The sequence below is a fragment of the Denticeps clupeoides genome, chromosome 3, assembly GCF_900700375.1.
Source record: "Denticeps clupeoides chromosome 3, fDenClu1.1, whole genome shotgun sequence".
In the NCBI taxonomy this organism is placed as follows: domain Eukaryota; kingdom Metazoa; phylum Chordata; class Actinopteri; order Clupeiformes; family Denticipitidae; genus Denticeps; species Denticeps clupeoides.
This window is the reverse complement of record NC_041709.1, coordinates 36,684,563-36,704,542: the sequence shown is the minus strand read 5'-3', so window position 1 is coordinate 36,704,542 and position 19,980 is coordinate 36,684,563. Positions and strand designations below refer to the sequence as shown.

General features: G+C 44.9%; 1 pseudogene; it reads right to left on the bottom strand.

The window, feature by feature from the left end:
• Nucleotides 1-8,221: 8,221 nt before the first annotated feature.
• On the bottom strand, nt 8,222-9,083 carry LOC114786594 (nuclease-sensitive element-binding protein 1 pseudogene; annotated as a pseudogene).
• Nucleotides 9,084-19,980: the final 10,897 nt, after the last annotated feature.

Here is a 19,980-nt window from a genome sequence, read left to right as displayed (position 1 = left end):
GGTAACACACTCGCCTGTGAACCAGAAGATCCAGGTTCAAACCCCACTTACTACCATCGTGTCCCTAAGCAGGACACTTAACCCTGAGTGTCTCCAGGGGGGGACATTCCCTGTCACTACTGATTGTAAGTCGCTCTGGATAAGGGCCTCTGGTAAATGCTTTTTCACAAATCCACCACCAATTTTGTTTTTCACAAATCCACGTCTCCTTCACAACAGGATCCATGTAAACCTTGTGTTTGTAATGATTTGATCTGCCTCGACTTTCCAGGTCACCTCTTTATTCGTCTCCTCTTCTCTCTCTCCACTGCTGAATTACAGGTGTAGGGTTTCACCGAATTGTTTCTGTGGGACACAGGACCTTCCACAGACTCGATTTTAGCGCTGCACTGTAGATACCATAGACAGTTGCGTTCGAGTCCAGATACGGTGTTTCTACACGTACTGTCATGTCATGGATTGCTTTCTTGTCATCTAGGGGACAATTAATGACATTTCCCTGTACTCGCGTTCAATATTGCTGTGAAAGCAAACTACATTTTTCTTAATTACATGTTCACCTTTGTCAGATGGATGAGTAACTTCCAACGAGACCTATGGAATCTTGTAGCCATCTTCCATCAAGGCTAGAATCAGCTCCTCAGCTTTTTTTTTGGTGGGTTCTCATATTATTCTGCTCTTGACCTGCTGATGTGGTTTTTGCTGCTTCAGTCCAATTCCCTTCTTTCCTTTAGACCCCATGTTCTCCATGTAGGAAGTCAGTCTGAAGAGTGGAACATCTGTAAGAAGATCTGAGTGATCTTCTGTAGGATGAATTAGTGGAGAGCTTGTGCACTGATGACTCCACTTGAACCACCACTTGGTCCCACTAGGTGGTCATCACAGCAACTGGATGTATTTCTGTCTTCATTACAGACTCTGAAACTCACCTTCTATATGAAGAACTTTTCCTTCATCTGCTGAGCAAGTGTCCTCTTGCAACCCCAGTGCAACCATCATCTTCTCCAGCTTCTTAGCAGTCAGGGTGGGATCTCCTTCACCCTGAGCCAGGACCCACTCCACAGCCTCTTTACCAGAGCCCAGGAACACACCAGATGAGCTGATGCCCTGTAGAAGAGCGTGGGGCTTTACCTTCAGCTAGATTCATGTCTCCAGAGGTCCGGGCAGCAGAGTGATTCATTAGTTTTGTCTCATTGTCTCCGTTCATCTGCCTCGGCATGCCACCATGGTTGTGACTATTTTAATCAGTTTCAAATCAAGGTTGAGGTAGAAGTTTATTGTACAGCGTACAGAGCACAATGAAATTCGTACTTGAAAACCCCTCCCACACAGACAGAACGTAGAACATGATACATAGGACACATAGAAGACAATTTAATACCTGAATTACTGGATCCAAGAGGCGAATTGGAGGTTCACTTAGGCTTGTGAACTTACTAACGGGGGGAGTTTTTCTTGCGAGTCCCCCCATGCGCATGCTGAATAAAACTTCAATTGACTTTCTTCATTTGCAGCTCCCCAGACGGGACAATTCCCACCACAATTGGCGCCATGAACAGGATCCACGTGAATCCGCCAGGACCTGACCGGAGGGGCTGATCACCCTGGGTCACCAAGATCCATCTCCAAAACCTCCTTTCAGAGTTTCAGAGTGACTGGGACTTCGGTCAGTGTCCTTGGCTGAATCCGCCGGGAGTTTCCTTTTTTTTTTGAGCTAAAAACACCACACCTTAAAACATTTAATTAAAACTGGAGAATCTAGAAGATTAATAAATCCAAAACCAAATTGATAAGGGAAATTGCATATTTGCTTTATTCTGTGGTCAACTGAATTGATCCAAGTGAAGGGCGTCACTTTTCTTATTTCTGACCTGGGGGGCAAGAACTGACTTTAAAGTCGTGTGAACCAAACGATCTTGGAGATCGAGTGTGAAATAAGGGTGCGAGATAAGAGCGGGTTCCCCGTGAGTGTGAGCCTTTTTAACAAGATCGGAAATGATCTGTGAGATAATAAGGCGAGAGCAACAACAAAGAAAACGTAAAACGAGAGAATTGTGAGCCATTCGTGAAAGATTCAATAAGAGATTTGTTATCTGTGAGCTTTCTTAGCAAAAGCAAGATCGAGCAAAGCTGTGTGCGCAAAAAATTATAATAATATAGAAAAGAAATTTTAAAAAAGTCGAGAGCTTGTGGGAATGAGACCAGTAAAATATGAGAAATAAAAATGGGAAAAGTGTCACTAATGGTTTATGTGTCCTGAGAGAGAGAGGGCAGACCTTCTCTCTCCCCCTCTGATGTATGTGTGTAAGAGCGCCTCCTGCTGGCCCAGATGAACAAGATGCGTCTCACAAGCTGGTCCTGCCAGTGGCCCCTACTCCACCACACTCTTTTCCGGGGTCGATGAGCGAAGCCCGTCAGGAAGAGAATATCTGGGGTCGAGCCTGAGGAGAAAATGTTGGAGTTTATTTACACAGGAACTGTGGATGTCACCGTGGACAATGTGCAGGAGCTGATGGTGGCTGCAGACATGCTGTGGTGAGTTTCTACATGGAGGACGCATGGATCCCTCCAACTGCGTGGGCATATATCAGTTCCTGGAACAAATCACCTTCCAAGACCTGCTTGGATTCACAGAAAACTACGTCCATGTTCACTTTCCTGAGGCATGTGCAGCAGAGGAGTTTTCCAGCATGACTTAAGATCAGCTGGTGAAGCTGCTGCGCAGTAATATATATATATGACACCTAAACTGTGCAATTTTACATGAATTTTGTACTGTTGTATGTGCACTTTGCTTGTGGCTACACTACACTTTCCCAGCAGCTGCACTGTTTGTCTCTGCTCTTGTGTCTTTCAATCCCCCTTTTGCAGAACTCTTGGACCCGCAGGCCGACCGGAATCTGAAGCTCCACCCTTCCGCCCTAAAAACCATCATGACCCCTGCTGGAGCAACAGAAACCACCACAGCACGATGACGTCACTGCTTCAACTCCACAGGAGAAACCCACCATCAGAGCAGCTGACCCATTCTCTCCTCCCAAGACTCGTTCAGGCGCCACTTACAATCAGGACCCTCAACTTCAACCCTCCCCATGGACCCCCCTGTGTATGTGTGCAGACCATGAACAACTGAAGATCTTCTGAACTCTTCTGAGCACCTCCCAAATGCAGATATAGGGGGTGCAGACCTGTCCAGAGCCGTGAATGATTTCATCAGAGAATTCACACCGACATCCATTTGCGTCTCGCTAACGTTCTGCACCACGTCCAGGACAGACAGGTTGAAGCAAAGGTCAAGGAAGACAAAAAAGATTTGACCCAGAGGACCCAACTCACTCTTTTGCAGCAGGCAAACACAGAAGAAGAGGATTTGGCATTCCCGGTGGCGAGAGACCTGAACACAGAGGAGGACATGTCCACCAAGGACATCCCCAATTGGACTGAAAAGGTGAAGTGGGGTGGAGCTCCAGACATTCCACACATCCGGCTCCCTCTGAGAAGTCATTGTTTTTTTCATGGTTGATTGTAGTGCAGCCGTGTAAAAAAAAACATCTGATTTGCCTGCGTGAAATAAAAAAAAGCATTTATATTGTACTGTGGCTTTTATTTTATTGTGTTGCTCCAGCCACAGCATTTTGATGACCAATATGACGCTGTATTTTTTTCATGATTTAAATGATAGCATTGAGATGACGACATTGTTCTGGTTAGAACTTTTTTGTTTCCTTGAACCCAGACCAAGAGCATTTTCTTGGTTATTTTACCTGACTGTTACCTACATGTTTCACTGGTAAAAATCATGTTGTGATGCAACTGACTGGACCTATTTTTTTTTGTTTTATGTCTAAGATCTGTTTATTTACAGCTCTCTCTCCATCTGACCCCCCTGAATTGGCCACCACCGCCCATGCAGTGTTTGGGGGAAAAAAACCCTGATGCAGAGAAGGTCCTCTTAGCTTTAAACAGGCCCTGCAATCCCCACCCACATTAGGCTGGTCCGACCCCTCCAGGAATGTGACTATATGACCACATGGTGATTCACTGCGTCCTGTAGCTTATTTTTCATGCATTCACGCATGCATTCTAGCTGGTCTACCTCTATGTACCATCCAACCTCTACAACTCATACAAAATGCAGCAGCATGACTGATCTTCAACCTTCCCAAGTTCTCCACACCACCCCTCTGCTACGTTCCCTCCACTGGCTCCCAGTAGCTGCACGCATCAGGTTCTAAATACTGATGCTGGCCTACAAAGCCAAACATGGAGGAGCACCATCCTACCTCACAGCCCTTATTACACCTCGCACTGCACCTCGTATACTCCGAGCCTCCAGTACTGCTCGCCTAGTCCCTCCATCTCTGAAGGTAAAAGGAAAACATTCATCTAGACTCTTCTCAGTCTTGGCCCCTCGGTGGTGGAATGAACTTCCAGCTCAGTCACTGAGCACCTTCACACGGCAGCTCAAGACCTTCCTCTTTAGAGAAGATTTAGATGAACTTGTAACCTTCTTCTTGTCTGACTTCTGTATAGAAACTAGAACAGAGTGAATAAAAAGATTGTATTCATAGTTGGGGGTCCTAGTGAACCAGAACTGACCACTTCATCCATGGTGACATGGATCAGGGCGTCTGCCAAATGTAAATTTCATGCATAGTTTATTTGTTTTTTTGTTTGTTTGTTTGTTTGTTTTTGGGAGGGGCAACTTGCCTTTTTTAAGTAAAGAAAAATTAGGTGCATAAAGGAATTATATTTGTTTTACTGCTGATAATGAGTGTTAATGAGAAGTGATGCTACTTATTCCCTATTGGCAGGTTGCTGTGTGGAGGAAGGTACTAGTAAGTCTGTGTAGAAGGAAACTGTGAAGGTCTGGCAGGTAGGACCAGGTGCTGGATGAAAATCTGGACCTGGCCGGTGATGTAGAGATCTGGGAGTTACTATTGGAGTCACTGTTGGATGTACTGTTACACGGTCCATGTGAATGTACCAAACGAAAAGTTACTGCTATAATAGCCTCGGATTTTCAGCATGACGGAGGATGTGTTTCTACACGGGTTTTTGATGCAATTTGGATGTTTCTTTGTCATGCTCTTCTAGGTCCGACCTCTTGACAGTCCACTTGACAACCCTGAATTTTGTTTTCTTTGTGGATGGATCAGCTTTGCGCCTACCTGATGGTTCTTCTTGCGTTTGGTATGCATTCTGTGATGCCCACTCCACCTTGAAATCTCTTTTTTGTTTTCTCAGCGTGGATTACTGAGCTGGCGGCTCTCACGCATGCACGCACTTTAGCTGCAAACAAACTGTCACCATCGACACTGATTCATGTTATGCTATAGGTGTTGTTCATGACTTTGGTACCCTGTGGAAACACGGAGGGTCTCTTAAATCCGATTTTGCTTCCAAGCCAACTCATACTAACAGCTCTGATCCCATCTCTGCAGGAAATGCACTAGCAGATGCAGCTGCGAAGACTGCAGCACGTTCACCACTTCTAACTCTGATTCAGGCCAGCTCTGCTTCTTCCACTCAACTCACTTCAGTAGCCTAAGTTGCCAATTTATGTTCAATTGACCCATGGATTGGATCATGTGTCAAAAGGAGGGATGGTGTCTGCTATTGCAGCTCATTGGTTGTTATGGCCTTTGGGCTGTAGAATGGTTTGGGGTGCTCTGTGTTGTGCGTGTTTCCCTTTAGGACCATTCCAACCACCAGTCGGGGCTCATTGTTGTGGAGCTGGAGGAGGAGGAAGTGAGAGGAGCGTTTTGGAGTTTTGGATTCTTGTAGAGTTGCAGATAAGCCTTTGTTGTGTGTTAGTGATTAGTGTGGTTAGTTGTGGGTTTGTTGTGTATTTGTAGAGTCTCTCCTTTCATGGTGTGCTGTCTTCCTGTGGATTGTTGTGTAGTTGTTGTATGTAGCACTTTAGGTTTGGTTGGTTGTTCACTACTCACTGTAAATAAAAGCACACTATTTCACTTGGTCCTGGTATCTGTGTATTCGCACCGCACACATTCCTTGTTTGTTGTCATGTTTCCCAACCCCTAGACGGGGACGTGACAGGTTCACAAAAAGATTTCATTGTTTTTACTAAAAATACTGTCAATCATGCATGATATGCACTTCACATAAAGTGTGAAAGGAAAACCCTATATGTGGTCAAAGTGGGTGGAGGCATTCCCCACATCTGGCTAAAAAGCTCTACTTCTTGTCCTACATGACAATGAGGAAAAAGCAGCAGAATTGGCACGAGTCCATATGAAATCTTGTTTGCAACGCTGTGGTGGAAATTCTGCCGTCTGGGGAGCTGCAATAAAGGAAGTCAACTGAATTGATTATCCAAGTTTATTTTACCGCGCACGGGGGGACCCACAAGAGAACATCCCCCCCGCTTGATTACAGTTCACAAGCATTTATACATCTGGGGTGTACAAGGTCGAAAAGCAAGCTCGCACCACTTTGGACAGTGGCGCCCATCAACGTCACAGAACCTTTCTTTTATCAGTTTATGTCTAGTTTTTGCATCAAACTTTTGCATCAACAAGGTCAGACCTAAGATACACAGTTGTCTTCTGACTGTTCCATGACCAAAGGTGAAACACGTGGAGAGTCTGGCCTACTAAATTTCGTGGAGTGTCTGGGCCTACTAAATTTTCCTTCCACACTCCACACTTTTTTTTTTTTTTTTTGATTAATTGATCTCTACTATAGGCACAAAAATATATATGATGTGTACGCAAGGTGAGGAGTACATAATTACATAATAGCACAAAATTCAAAGAATAAAAATGATTATAAAAATGATTAAAAAGTACGCAGCAAATTAATGCAAAATTACAAAGTAACTTAATATACAACCAGAAACATCAAAGTATACCACTCCATCAAGGGTTTAAGGTAACTCATCACAGGCAGTTGTATAAAAATATAAACTCAAAACTAAATAATTAAAAAAAACAAACTATTTAAAATGAAAATCAACAACAAGTATAACAATCAATATCAATAGTGTATTATGTGTCTGCATCTGTCTCATCCGAGGAGTAGCTTGATTCAAAGCATGATTGACCACTATGAACAAGAGTTACATAATTTTTTCTAGGGGTCTAATAACATATCAACAGCAATGTGGTTCTGGAAGGCCATAAGTGAGGTGGCTTTAAATTGTCCATGTACAGTCTCAAATCCATCTCTAGTGAAGTTTGATAAGCGCTGCACCTTGTAATGAATGTAATTGATTCTGTCAACATTTTTGTTAGGAGTTATTCAAAAAAAAAAATGTATTCAAAGCCTGCAGCTATTTGATTAACTAATATGTATTCGTCGGGCACACCTCTGGGAATACCTATGGTATCAATGTAAGTTGTATCAGGGGAATCAAAAGAAAACAATGATCTCCTAGCTAAACGGGAGTGAACATTGGAAAAAGAGACTGGAACTTCCGATGTGGTTACGGGCAAAATAGTCACAGGTAGGATAAGAGTGGAAGGAGTGCAGACACCCGACCAGTTCTCAGGTTAAGTGGAGCGTAGTGTTTTACCACCACCAGATGTCAGAACGATCAACTTTCGGGGAATCAGACAGGTTGTGGATGGATGCACAATATGAAACATTCACAGTACCAACAGTATTACCAGGGGAAGGGTTAACAAAACAAGTAAAATTGTTACGAGCTACTTCAGCATCAAAAACAAGACATCGGCTTTTGATCCTACAGGAAAAAGGAAATCCCAAAAAGAGCAAAAAGGATCAAGGTTATCTTGAGTCATAAGTTGGATAAGACAGGTAATTCAGTTCGGCTGGAGTGGGGACAATCTTCAACAATGGGCGAGGTCCTAAACATACAATGCAATCAGATTTTGCAATGTCACCAGTAGCTTCTGCAAGTAACAACAAGTTATTCCTGTGGCCAAGTTTTTTTTTTTTTTTTTTTTTTTTTTTTTTTTTCCAAAACAGACCAAATATCAAATTATTTTTCCCTTTAAAAACCATTTGGTGTAAAAACTTAAGACCGATTTAGAAAGCCATCTGCCGTTTCCCCAAAATGTTTAACTGTCACCTAAAAATAATGGAAAAGAACAAGTCTGCATAGATTCTGCAGGCAATTGGTGGTAATCTGGTCAAGTGCATGTTGCAAGCTTAGACGATTGTCAAGTCAAATCTGTTTCTTATTGCTCAGATCTTTGATGTTTCTTCTTGTTGACTTTACCGGACGATGGTAGCGATGGTAAATCAGTGTTTATTCAGCCCCGCCCTGCTCAGCCTCGGGAGCGGACGTTTTCTCAGCGGATGTTTCGGCTGCCTTGCTCTCTTTGCCATCCTGAGGTTCGGTGGTCTGGGCGGTAGTTGATGTTGCATCTGTAGCGCCGCTGGTGGGGCTCCTGGTTCTCTTTGCCTTCGCCCTGGTTCTCTTTGTCTTCCTCGCCTTCCCTCACCAGTCTGGGACGTGGGGGACTCCTTGGTCTGAAGCCTCGGTAGTAGTTCTGCCTCATTGGTTTGCTCTGGTCTGGACCACCCTGGTTGTCATCACCTTCAGTTCCTTCTGTCATTTCCTTTCGTGGTGCGCTGGTATATGGGGGGCGGCTGCCATAGTGTCGGCGGACAAAGTACGGTGGATAGCGCCGCCTGCCAGGGAACAAAGTTCTGCGTTGCTGTGGCTGTGCGACCCCCTCAGGACCAATTTCCTGGCTCTCTCTCTTCTTCCGCCCCTCGCTCTGGTAGTTATCCTGGTAGTTGCGTGGGGGTCTCCTCCGGCGTGGGTACCGCCTGTAGCGGTTCCGGTCAGCGGCGTATTTGCTGCCCTGGACTGGGACCCCCCCTGGGCCGGTGACATTGGCCGCCTCGGCACCCTTCTCCCCTTCAACGACATCAAACTCCACAGTCTCACCGTCCCCAACACTGCGGAGGTATTTTCTTGGGTTGTTTTTCTTTATGGCAGTCTGGTGTACAAAAACGTCTTCTTTTGTGTCATTCCTGTTGATGAAACCGTAGCCATTGCGTACGTTGAACCACTTCACCGTCCCCAGGACCTTTGTTGGAATGTGTGTGAGTGTGTCTGTGTGGGTGTGCATGACCTTGGTTGGAGCCTCCTTCAGGGCTGCAGCCGCGCCTTCGTTTGGAGCTCCGCCCCGCTTCACCAGTCAGGCTGTTTGGGATTGTTCATGATGGGTGTGTTCTCCTCTGTGTCCACGTCTCTCGCCATAGGGAACACCATGTCCTCTGCTCCATCCTCTTTCTTCATTGGGACATTCTTGTAACCAATGTCCGCTTTGGCCACAGTTGAAGCACACGTCCGATTGTTCCTCGCTTCGTGGTCTCCACTGTCCTCTCCATCTTTTGGTGCAATCTCGTGCCCAGTGTCCCCTTTGGTTACATCTGAAGCACACATCCGGTCCGCGATATGAAGTGGAGTTGGCAGCAGCATGCTGCAACAGAGCCAGCTGTGCCCTGTGGGTTGAATCTTTGTTTTTGTTGTCTTCTTTGATCCTCGCTTCCGCCTGTCTGGCCTGGGCGTGGCGCGCATGGCGCAGAACTTCAGCGAGACGCACTGAAGCATCTGCCCACATGATGCAGGAAGTCTTTGTTGCTTCACTGAGGGGGGGGGAGAAGGCCATCAATGAAGGTATTTTTCAGGAGCGCTTCGTAGGGTGTCATACCTTGTCCAGGATAATCATGGGGGCGAGCAAGGCCGCTGTGGTCATCAAACACAACTTGGAGTCGAATCAAGAAATCTTCTGCTGACTCCAAAGGCTGCTGAGCACACGTGCTGATTTTAGAAAGGTCACAGGCAGTAGGAAAGTTGCCAGCGATCGCGGTCACAAGTCCTTCAGCCCAACATCTGTAATCTGCATCTCCCCACACTGCACCAATGTCATTTTGATCAGCAGTTGCCCAACCAGGGGTGCAGGGTTGATGATGGGTAGTGAAATGTTCACGTAGCTGACCATACAGCGCAGGGGTCATGTGCCTTAGCAGGACTCGGGCCATTTCGGTGGATGTTGGTGTGAATTCTCTGATGAAATCGCTCACGGCTCTGGACAGGGCCGCACCCCCTCGATCTGCATTTGGGAGGTGCTTGGAAGAGTTCAGAAGGTCTTCCGTTGTCCATGGTCTGTAAACAAATGTAGGCCCCCCTGTCCCAGCAACCTGAATCATGGGGAGAGTTGCAGTTGAGGGTCCTGATGGTTCAGAAGATGTGGTGGCAGACCGGGTCTTGGGTGGAGAATATGGGGCGGCTGCTCTGGTGGTGGTTTTTTTCTCTGAAGTTGAAGCAGTGACGCCATCATGCTGTGGTGGTTTCTGTTGTTCTTGTAACGGTTTCTCCAGCGGGAGTTGCTGCTGTTCCAGTGGGGGTTGCTGTTGGGGGTAGGGCGGAGGGGTGGAGTCCAAACTCAGGTCGACCCGTGCGCCCTGTAATGACGGATACAACGAGGCAGGTGCAGTATCAGAGAATTTTTTTTTGGTATCAAGGTTCAGCGTGGTCTCCCCTGTTGTTTTCTTTCCCACAGTCAGCGCAGTCAGAGCGTTCTGGGTGTTTTGCTTGTCTCTTCGGTCGCCCTCTGCTTCCCATATTTTAAAACAGTCTTCCATTATAAGCATTTTCCGAATTACTTTACTTTTACTTGACTGCAGTATTTTTTGCCTGCTACCCTCTAGCCCCTCCTTCAGCTTTTTTAGCTGAGTTTGACTAAGAGACCCACCCGCAGGAAAACCGTAATTTTCATGCCAGTCCACCAGATGATTACACACATCATCACCATATTTCTGTTTCATCTGTATCATTAACTTAGTTTCGGGACTAATAGGAGTGTCACTTTTCCCACTTTTATTTCCCATTTTTTACGCACACAGCTTTCTCGAGTTTGCTCGGGGAATTCACAGCCCAACGAAAACAACTGCTCTTGCTAAGAGAGCTCACAGATAACTAATGGCTCACAATTCTTCCCGTTTCACGTTTTCCCTTTGTGCTCTTGCCTTATTACTCACACTGATTGAAATATTACTTAATGATTGAATGATTTTTTTTTTTTTTTTTTTTTTTTTTTTTTTCTTGTAAAGAAGGCTCACACTTATTTCACACTCGATCTCCAAGATCGTTTTACTCAGAGGACTTTAACCTCTATTAAACAAAATAAAAAGTGACACTCGCTTAGTTGGATCAACTCAGTTGACTACAGAATAAAGCAAATATGCAATTCCCCTTATCAATTTGATTTTGGATTTATTAATCTTCTAAATTCTGCAGTTTTCATTAAATGTTTGAGAGGTGGAATATTTTAGCTCACCGTGTTCGTGTCCCCAGACGACAGAAAAGAGAAAAAATCCCGGCGGAATCGGCCAAGGACACTGACCGCAGTCCCAGTCACTCCGAAACTCTAAGACGAGGTTTTGGAGATGGATCTTGGTGACCCAGGGTGATCAGCCCCTCCGATCAGGTCCTGGCGGATTCACGCGGATCCTGTTCGTGACGCCAATTGCGGTGGAAATTCTGCCGTCTGGGGAGCTGCAATAAAGGAAGTCAACTGAATTGATTATCCAAGTTTATTTTACCGCGCACGGGGGGACCCACAAGAGAACATCCCCCCCGCTTGATTACAGTTCACAAGCATTTATACATCTGGGGTGTACAAGGTCGAAAAGCAAGCTCGCACCACTTTGGACAGTGGCGCCCATCAACGTCACAGAACCTTTCTTTTATCAGTTTATGTCTAGTTTTTGCATCAAACTTTTGCATCAACAAGGTCAGACCTAAGATACACAGTTGTCTTCTGACTGTTCCATGACCAAAGGTGAAACACGTGGAGAGTCTGGCCTACTAAATTTCGTGGAGTGTCTGGGCCTACTAAATTTTCCTTCCACAACGCCACTTAACACAGGTCTCTCTCCCTTTATTAACAAATAAATATATAAATAAAGAAGAAATCCATACGAAATGAATTACAACGAATAACGACAAACAAAACGGGAAAACAAACACCGAAGCCGGCCGACACAACTTGTTCTCCTAGGGGAAGTGATGGGGAAACCGGAAGTGATGCAAAAGGGAAATGGTAGGGAGGCGGGTGGGTGGATGGCACGGCAAGCGCAGCCCCGAAAAAGGAGACTGAGGCTCTTTTTATTCTGTCGGTTGGCTGAATTTGTTATCGCCAGGCACCTGCAAACACAACATAAACCCAGAACAGAAACACACCAAAAATAGTAGGACGTAACACCCCCACCACTAAAAAACATTTACTGTTGATCAAAAAACATTTATTGGTAGGAGCGTGACAAGGCTTCCGCCAAAACATTATCAGAGCCCCTTTTGTACCTGATCTCCAAATTAAACCCTTGTAAATATAAGGACCAGCGCATAAGATGCTGATTGGCGACTCCACATAAACTTCGAAATGTTGCAATGACAGCAACAACGCCAAGGCTTCCTTCTCGATGGTACTGTAGTTGAGTTGAAGCTTCAAGAACTTCTTAGAAAAACAACAAGTTGGTCCCTGACCTAAATAACTCACAGTTTCTTTAGCAAACTCACACTTCGCCAAGTTTAGGTTGAGCGAAGCCTTACACAACCGGTCAAACACAGTGTGGAGTGACTGCACTCGCTTTAGTCAGTGCAGAACCGATGAGTGCCATCTGGTTTAGGAACCAGAACTCTGAGAACTCCAGGCACTGGAACTTGATCAGCAAGATAGGCCACCTCAGCTGCCATCATAGCCCTCTTTGCGGGATTGAGGCGGTATGCATGCTGCTTTATGGGAGTCAATATTATGGCACAGGACATTACAACAAGATGGCACCACTGAAAACAAATAAGGAAAGAGGCCTATTACATTTTTATTTGATGCTGATCAGAGAGATGTGACAGAAACGAGTCCAGATCAGAGACCATTTCAGAGTTCTGGAGACAGGCACAAGTCACAGGAACGTCTCACAGAGTAAGGCCGTCCTCCTCAGGACTGTAGCACAGAGTCACAGCAAAGGACACGGCTGCAACTGGAACTGCCCCAGCAGCTACTTTCTCCACATCCCTGGTAACATAAGACTTGAGCATATTGATGTGGCACACTCTACTTTTACGCCGTCTATCAGGCGTACGAATGGCATAATATGTTTCACTCAGTTTAGACACAACTTCGTAAGGGCCAGAAAACCTTGCCTGTAACGCAGATCCTACAACAGGCAAGAGCACAAGCACTTTTTCACCAGGCTGGAACTCCCGACTCACAGCCTTACGGTCATAACGCCCCTTCATCTTTAATAAATATTAAAGATAATTTTGATAAAGCTTCGCGTGCACACTCACATGCTCGATGCAACCACTCACGAAATGAACTCACATAATCAAGGATGTTCCATGGATGATCTTTGCCCTGAGACCCCCACTTCTCATGCAAAACTTCAGTGGGCCATGGATGGTGTGACCAAAGATCAAATCAGCAGGACTAAAGCCTAGTGATTCTTGGGGTGTTTCACGAACAGCGAACAATAGTAGTGGCAACCCATCATCCCACTCTTTAGTGTCATCACTGTACGTACGGAACATGGTCTTCAACGTCTGATGAAACCTTTCCAAGGCTCCTTGAGACTCTGGATGATAAGCACTAGACACCACATGCTAAATGGACAACTCACTTTCTTAAACAGGCGTCATAGAAAGTTAGAGCCCTGATCTGTCTGTACTACCTTTGGTAGTCCAAACGTAGAAAAGAACCGGATCAGTGCTCGTAACACAGGTTTAGCCTTGCATGAACGTAAGGGGACGGCTTCAGAATAGCGTGTTGCAGCACACATAATAGTCAGCAAATATCGATGCCCAGATTTTGTCTTAGGCAAAGGTCCTACAAAATCTAAAATAATTCTCTCAAATGGCTCAGAAATGACTGGGATGGGACGGAGCGGAGCAGGGGGAATCACCTGGTTTGGTTTTCTTGCTATCTGACAGCGATGGCCTGACCGGCAGTATTTAACCACATCAGATTTTAAACCTGGCCAAAAGAAGTGGCGTATTATACGGTGGTATGTCTTATTTACCCCCAAATGACCAGCAAAGTCATGGTGGTGCCCGACGGCCAGTACCTGACCTCTAAATTTAGCAGAAACCACAATCTGGCTCCGGGCCAGAGAAGGATTGGTCTTCTGTTCATCAGCAACCAACTCTTTATCTACGCTCAGCCGCATGTCATCAGCAGCTGCAGTACCACCAGATGTGGAAATCGCCTCAGGTGCATGCACAGAAGAGGCAGGTGCAGATCTCGCAGGCGAAGGGTCGGACCACATAACCCAACGTAATCTTGATACGAGCTCGAGTAACGACACATGCAGAAAAGACTGAAGCCAGACTAGAGTCCACGTCCGTAACCAACATCGGTACGTCTACATCGGTACTTCCGGAACTGGAAGGACTTTTCCTCAAGTTCACTGGAAGCCAAGAACAAACTGCAACCCTAAAAACCCCCCAGACCAACTCGCTTTTTAAGTGCAGAGTGTGCAATGGGACTCTAGTGAACCCCATTTCAATTCCCTGCACCAGCACATTGAAATCACAACAACTCTCTGTAGAGAATAGGAAAACCGAATCTAAAATGAACGATTGTGCAGCACCAGTATCACGCAGTATCACGCATTTAAAACCAAAGGCTCATAGCCAGGATCAACCTCATCGTTAATGTTTTCAAAAGTTAAAGTGTGCACCAGCCCAACTTTCTTGGGTGTGATTTTGATGCTGAATTCTTTTTCTGTAACCGAGGACATGCAGCAATTACCTGCTCATGACAATAAAAACACCCACGAGGGTCTTTGGAGGGTGAAGATTTATCGGGAATTCGGACTGAAAGGTGGCAAGCGAATGCAGCGTGAGGGAGACGAAGAGAATGGGACGAAGACACTTTTGTGTGTCAGAGCATACTGATCAGCACAAACAGCAGCTTGTCACCTGTCGATCATGCAGATAGGTAGCAACAGCATCAGGAACAATAGGATTAACTCTCTCAACTGTTCGTGGGTTGTAACATGTTCTGACGTACACCAGCGGTCAAATAGATTCTCCTTCTCACGTACAGCACGGTTGTCACGTTCAGATCTCCACTTGGCTGCGTCGTATTGCATCTGCTGCTCCCGTAAAGAATATTTGTGCATCTTTAATTCATGCGCATCCTTAACAACGTATGTGTGTGGGAATTCTGATCCCTAACCGGCAAACGCAGCCCCGAAAAAGGAGACTAAGGCTCCTTTTGTCTTGTTTGTCCACAGCAGGAACAGGTTGGCTGAATTTGTAATCACCAGGCACCAGCAAACACAACACAAACACAGAACAGAAACACCAAAAATACCAGGACGTAACCAAAGTTTGTTCAAGGTAGAAGTCATTAGACCCCTGATTAAAAAGCCGGATCTTGATCGCAGTCAGCTTTCAAATTATAGACCGATATCCAACCTTCCGTTTATATCAAAAATCTTCGAAAAAGTTGTAGCCCAGCAGCTGAGCGCATACCTAGACTGTAACAATATCCATGAAGTATATCAATCAGGATTTAGACCTCATCATAGCACTGAGACAGCGCTGGTTAAAGTGGTTAATGACCTGCTGTTGGCCTCTGATCAGGGACGCATCTCGCTGCTTGTCCTGCTTGATCTGAGTGCAGCGTTTGACACTATCGATCACGCTATTCTCCTTGCCAGGTTAGAGAATGTTATTGGGATTAAGGGAACAGCTCTTGAATGGTTCAGATCATATTTGACCAACAAATATCAGTTTGTGGACATCAATGGTGTTTCGTCTTCACATAGTAAAGTAGAGTTTGGTGTTCCACAAGGTTCTGTCCTAGGTCCGTTACTTTTTTCCCTATACATGATACCTTTAGGTGACGTTGTGTAGGCAGTGGTTTGCTTCCTACCTTGATGAGCGATCTTACCAAGTGACTTGGAAAGGATCCACCTCTACCTCAAGTAGACTCTCCACTGGTGTCCCTCAAGACTCGGTGCTAGGTCCTCTCCTTTTCTCCCTCTACACGAGATCACTTGGTGAGGTTATTTCCTCACATGGATTATCCTACCACTGCTATGCTGACGACACACAACGCCTTTCCTCCCTCTGACCTACATGCTGCTTCCAAAATCTCTGCATGTCTAACCGACATCTCGTCTTGGATGGCAGCCCATCACCTCCAACTCAATCCCACCAAAACTGAACTAATTTTCAGATTCTTCACCACATTAGGATCTTGCTATTTACCTGGACAACTCACAGCTCTCTCCTTCTACAACAGCCCGCAACCTTGGAGTAACAATAGACAACCAACTCTCCTTCTCGACTCTTCGTCCTCCTCTCCGATCACCCGCCGCGCCATGCCCGCATGGACGTGACAGAAAGACCTGACCCACATTTGGACGCCTATAAGGTGGTAGTAGCCTAGTGGGTAAGACCCGGGTTCAAATCCAACTTACTACCATTGTGTCCCTGAGCAAGACACTTAACCCTAAGTTGCTCCAGGGAGACTGTCCCTGTAACTACTGATTGTAAGTCGCTCTGGATAAGGGCATCTGATAAATGCTGTAAATGTAAATGTAGATTCCTTCTCTACAATATCAGACGAATCCGCCCTTATCTGTCAACCCAGGCCACCCAACTACTGGTTCAGTCCTTAGTAATCTCACGACTGGAATACTGCAACTCCCTTCTAGCTGGTCTACCACTATGTACCATCCGACCTCTTCAACTCATACAAAATGCAGCAGCACGACTGATCTTCAACCTTCCCAAGTTCTCCACACCGCCCCTCTGCTACGTTCCCTCCACTGGCTCCCAGTAGCTGCACGCATCAGGTTCAAAATACTGATGCTGGCCTACAAAGCCAAACATGGAGCAGCACCATCCTACCTCACAGCCCTTATTACACCTCACACTGCACCTGGTATACTCCGAGCCTCCAGTACTGCTCGCCTGGTCCCTCCATCTCTGAAGGTAAAAAGAAGACGTTCATCTAGACTCTTCTCTGTCTTGGCCCCTCTGTGGTGGAATGAACTTCCCCTCGAGGTCAGAACAACTCAGTCACTGGGCACCTTCAAACGACAGCTCAAGACCTTCCTCTTTAAAGAATATTTAGATTAAATTGTAATTTTCTTGTTGTTGAACTTGTGTACAGAATCTACAACAGAGTGAATAAAATAGATGTATTCATTGTAGGGTCCTAGTGAACCGGAATTGATCTCTTCATCGATGGTAACTTTAGCACGTTGTAAGTTGCTCTGGATAAGGGCGTCTGCCAAATGCCGTAAATGTAAATGTCATCCGCAAACACGGTATTAGCTTTCATTGCTATGCTGACGACACACAGTTGTATCTGTCAGCAATGCCAGATCAGAGGCTGCAACTGAACAGAATAGAGAATTGTCTGAAGGACATTAGACAGTGGATGCTCACCAACTTTCTCCTGTTAAACCCTGACAAGACAGAAGATCTCGTACTTGGGCCTCAAGCAGCCAGACGTAAGCTGCCCCACTACATCATAACTCTGGATAGACTTTCTATCTCACCAAGTACTGAAGTATAGGATCTAGGTGTCATCATCGACGCAGGTCTCTCATTCGATTCTCATGTAGATAATATCACTAGAACAGCATTCTTTCACCTTAGAAATATTGCAAAAATAAGAATCTCAATGCATGATGCAGAAAAGTTGGTCCATGCATTTATTACATCAAGGTTAGATTACTGCAATGCATTATTGTCTGGATTTTCTAGTAGGTGCATGAGTAAACTCCAGCTAGTACAGAATGCTGCAGCCACTAATCTACTAATCTAGTAATCAGGAAAGGAACAAGATGATCTGCCAGATGAGCATGGAGAAGAACATCAGCAGATGTAGGTTTTCTACTCTCTATGACACCAGCAACAAGATCCTCTGCATTCAAATATGAAGGATCTAAATGTTGCTTGCAGAGATCATCTACCTGGAAGATCATCTACTCTCAGCGAGCAAAACTCTAGGAGAGAGAAAAAAAAGAAAGGAAGAAACGTTGGGAAGGAGTGATACAGAGAGGGACCCCCTTCCAGGGTAGAGTGAGCCTGCAAATGGTGTCATTGCAGGGTGGTGATGATATAATAATAAGTCCTACAGTTGTAGCGTTGGAGAAACATTAGCTAGAACAGTAGGATAGACGGCGCCATTACCGTCTTGAAGGTTCTGCACGATCTTCCCACCGACCAGTGAGACGAGCAGCAGCAGAGTGATCATCTTCATGGTGGTGAGAATGAGGTTTTGGCTGAAAAGATGACAGTGAGGAGTTTTGTAGTCATACTTCTAGTAACACTGATGTTCTCCACCTAGACACATGTTTCTGAAGGTGGAGGTACCAGCGCTGGACAGAGCATTCATACAACATGGTGCAGGGACCTCACTGAGACGCTCTTCAGAAGGCAGGAAGTAGAAATTCATCTTCATGTCCATATGCCTACATTATTAATCCATAGTGTGTTAAGCATTAAATATTTATGGAGCATAAACAAAGTGGTTTGACTGTCCAGCTGTGAGTTGCGAGACTTGACGTCACCAAACAGGAGAACAGGGCCTTGGTGGCCCTTCTGGCTTCATAATTCTGAAACAGACCAGCTGGCCATTTACAGCAAGTGGGCTTTGAACCTGGGACTTTGTGGTCTTCTGGTTTAGAAGCGTGTGTCCAGGATACTACCACACCATGACATCATGATATTTCTCATTTCTCAAATATACTCAATTATTATACTTTTAAATGCAATTCCAAACATTTTCTCTGCTGTATCTTCTCCTCTTTTAGGTCTCAGTGTCATCTGGTAACAGTTGAGATGAGTTCTCACATCGTCTCTCTGGTCACCTGATGTAAAGTGTAAACACTGAGGATGTTTGACCAAATTAAGACACTTAATGAAGAGATTTAATATTTCCCTGACCCACACACACGCAGATCCTAGCACATCCTCTAACAATCTTTAACACCCTAATCTTACCAATTGTTTACAACTAGGGTCCTCTCCATGGTCTAGGACCCATCTAACCACCATTCTCGCAAACACTGAATCAACGCGTGGCCTTACAAATGTCACACACGCGCTCGTGCTCACCCTTAGACTTTCACACCCTTAGAATTTCTTTTAAAACAGAAACCTTGTTTAAATGATATATGTTTTAAAACTGTTTCTAGTTAAAGAAAAACTATTTTGCTTTCAAACAAAGTTGATTTCATACCACTACTGCTAAATAAACGAATTGTAATGCTGTTTTATGAATAATCCATTCTTCAAAGTTGTCTATTCTATGGTTTTCAGATGATATGTCACACAAAATGTTAACAGACTATAATTTCTATTTAGTTGAACAGTGCACAGAGAGATATATGGATAAACCTGTGAATTACCTATTTTTAACAACTTCTGTTTTTTCTACAAAAAGATTTTAAGATGGTGTCAACTTTACATACCAATAGGACACCTGTTTAACAAATAACGTGTATTTTATGAAACATGAACAACAGCAACTCCTCGCCCCACTCTATCGCTCTCTCCCTTGTGTCGCATTACAGATGTCATATACACTTAGACCAACTTTTAAAACAGATTTCTTATCACTTGTTTACAACTATGGCCATTGCTGATGACCCCATCTCTCCCAACGCCATCCCTTTCCCCACTTCCCTTCCCGGTTTCATCTCACATTCTTCCCCGACACCTTGCAGAGTCTCATATTGACACACACACACACACACACACACACACACACACACACACACACACACACACACTTAGACTATTTTTAAAACCATATTTTAATGATATATAGTTTAAAAGGATTTCTAGTTAAAGAAAAACACGTTTAAACACAATAATTATTTTAAATATTCAACACATTCAGTCGTTTTTCCAAAAGATACATCACACAATGGTATGTAGGAGGCATCACATCACTGACACGCACACACACACACACACACACACACACACAGACTTTTTCTTTTTCT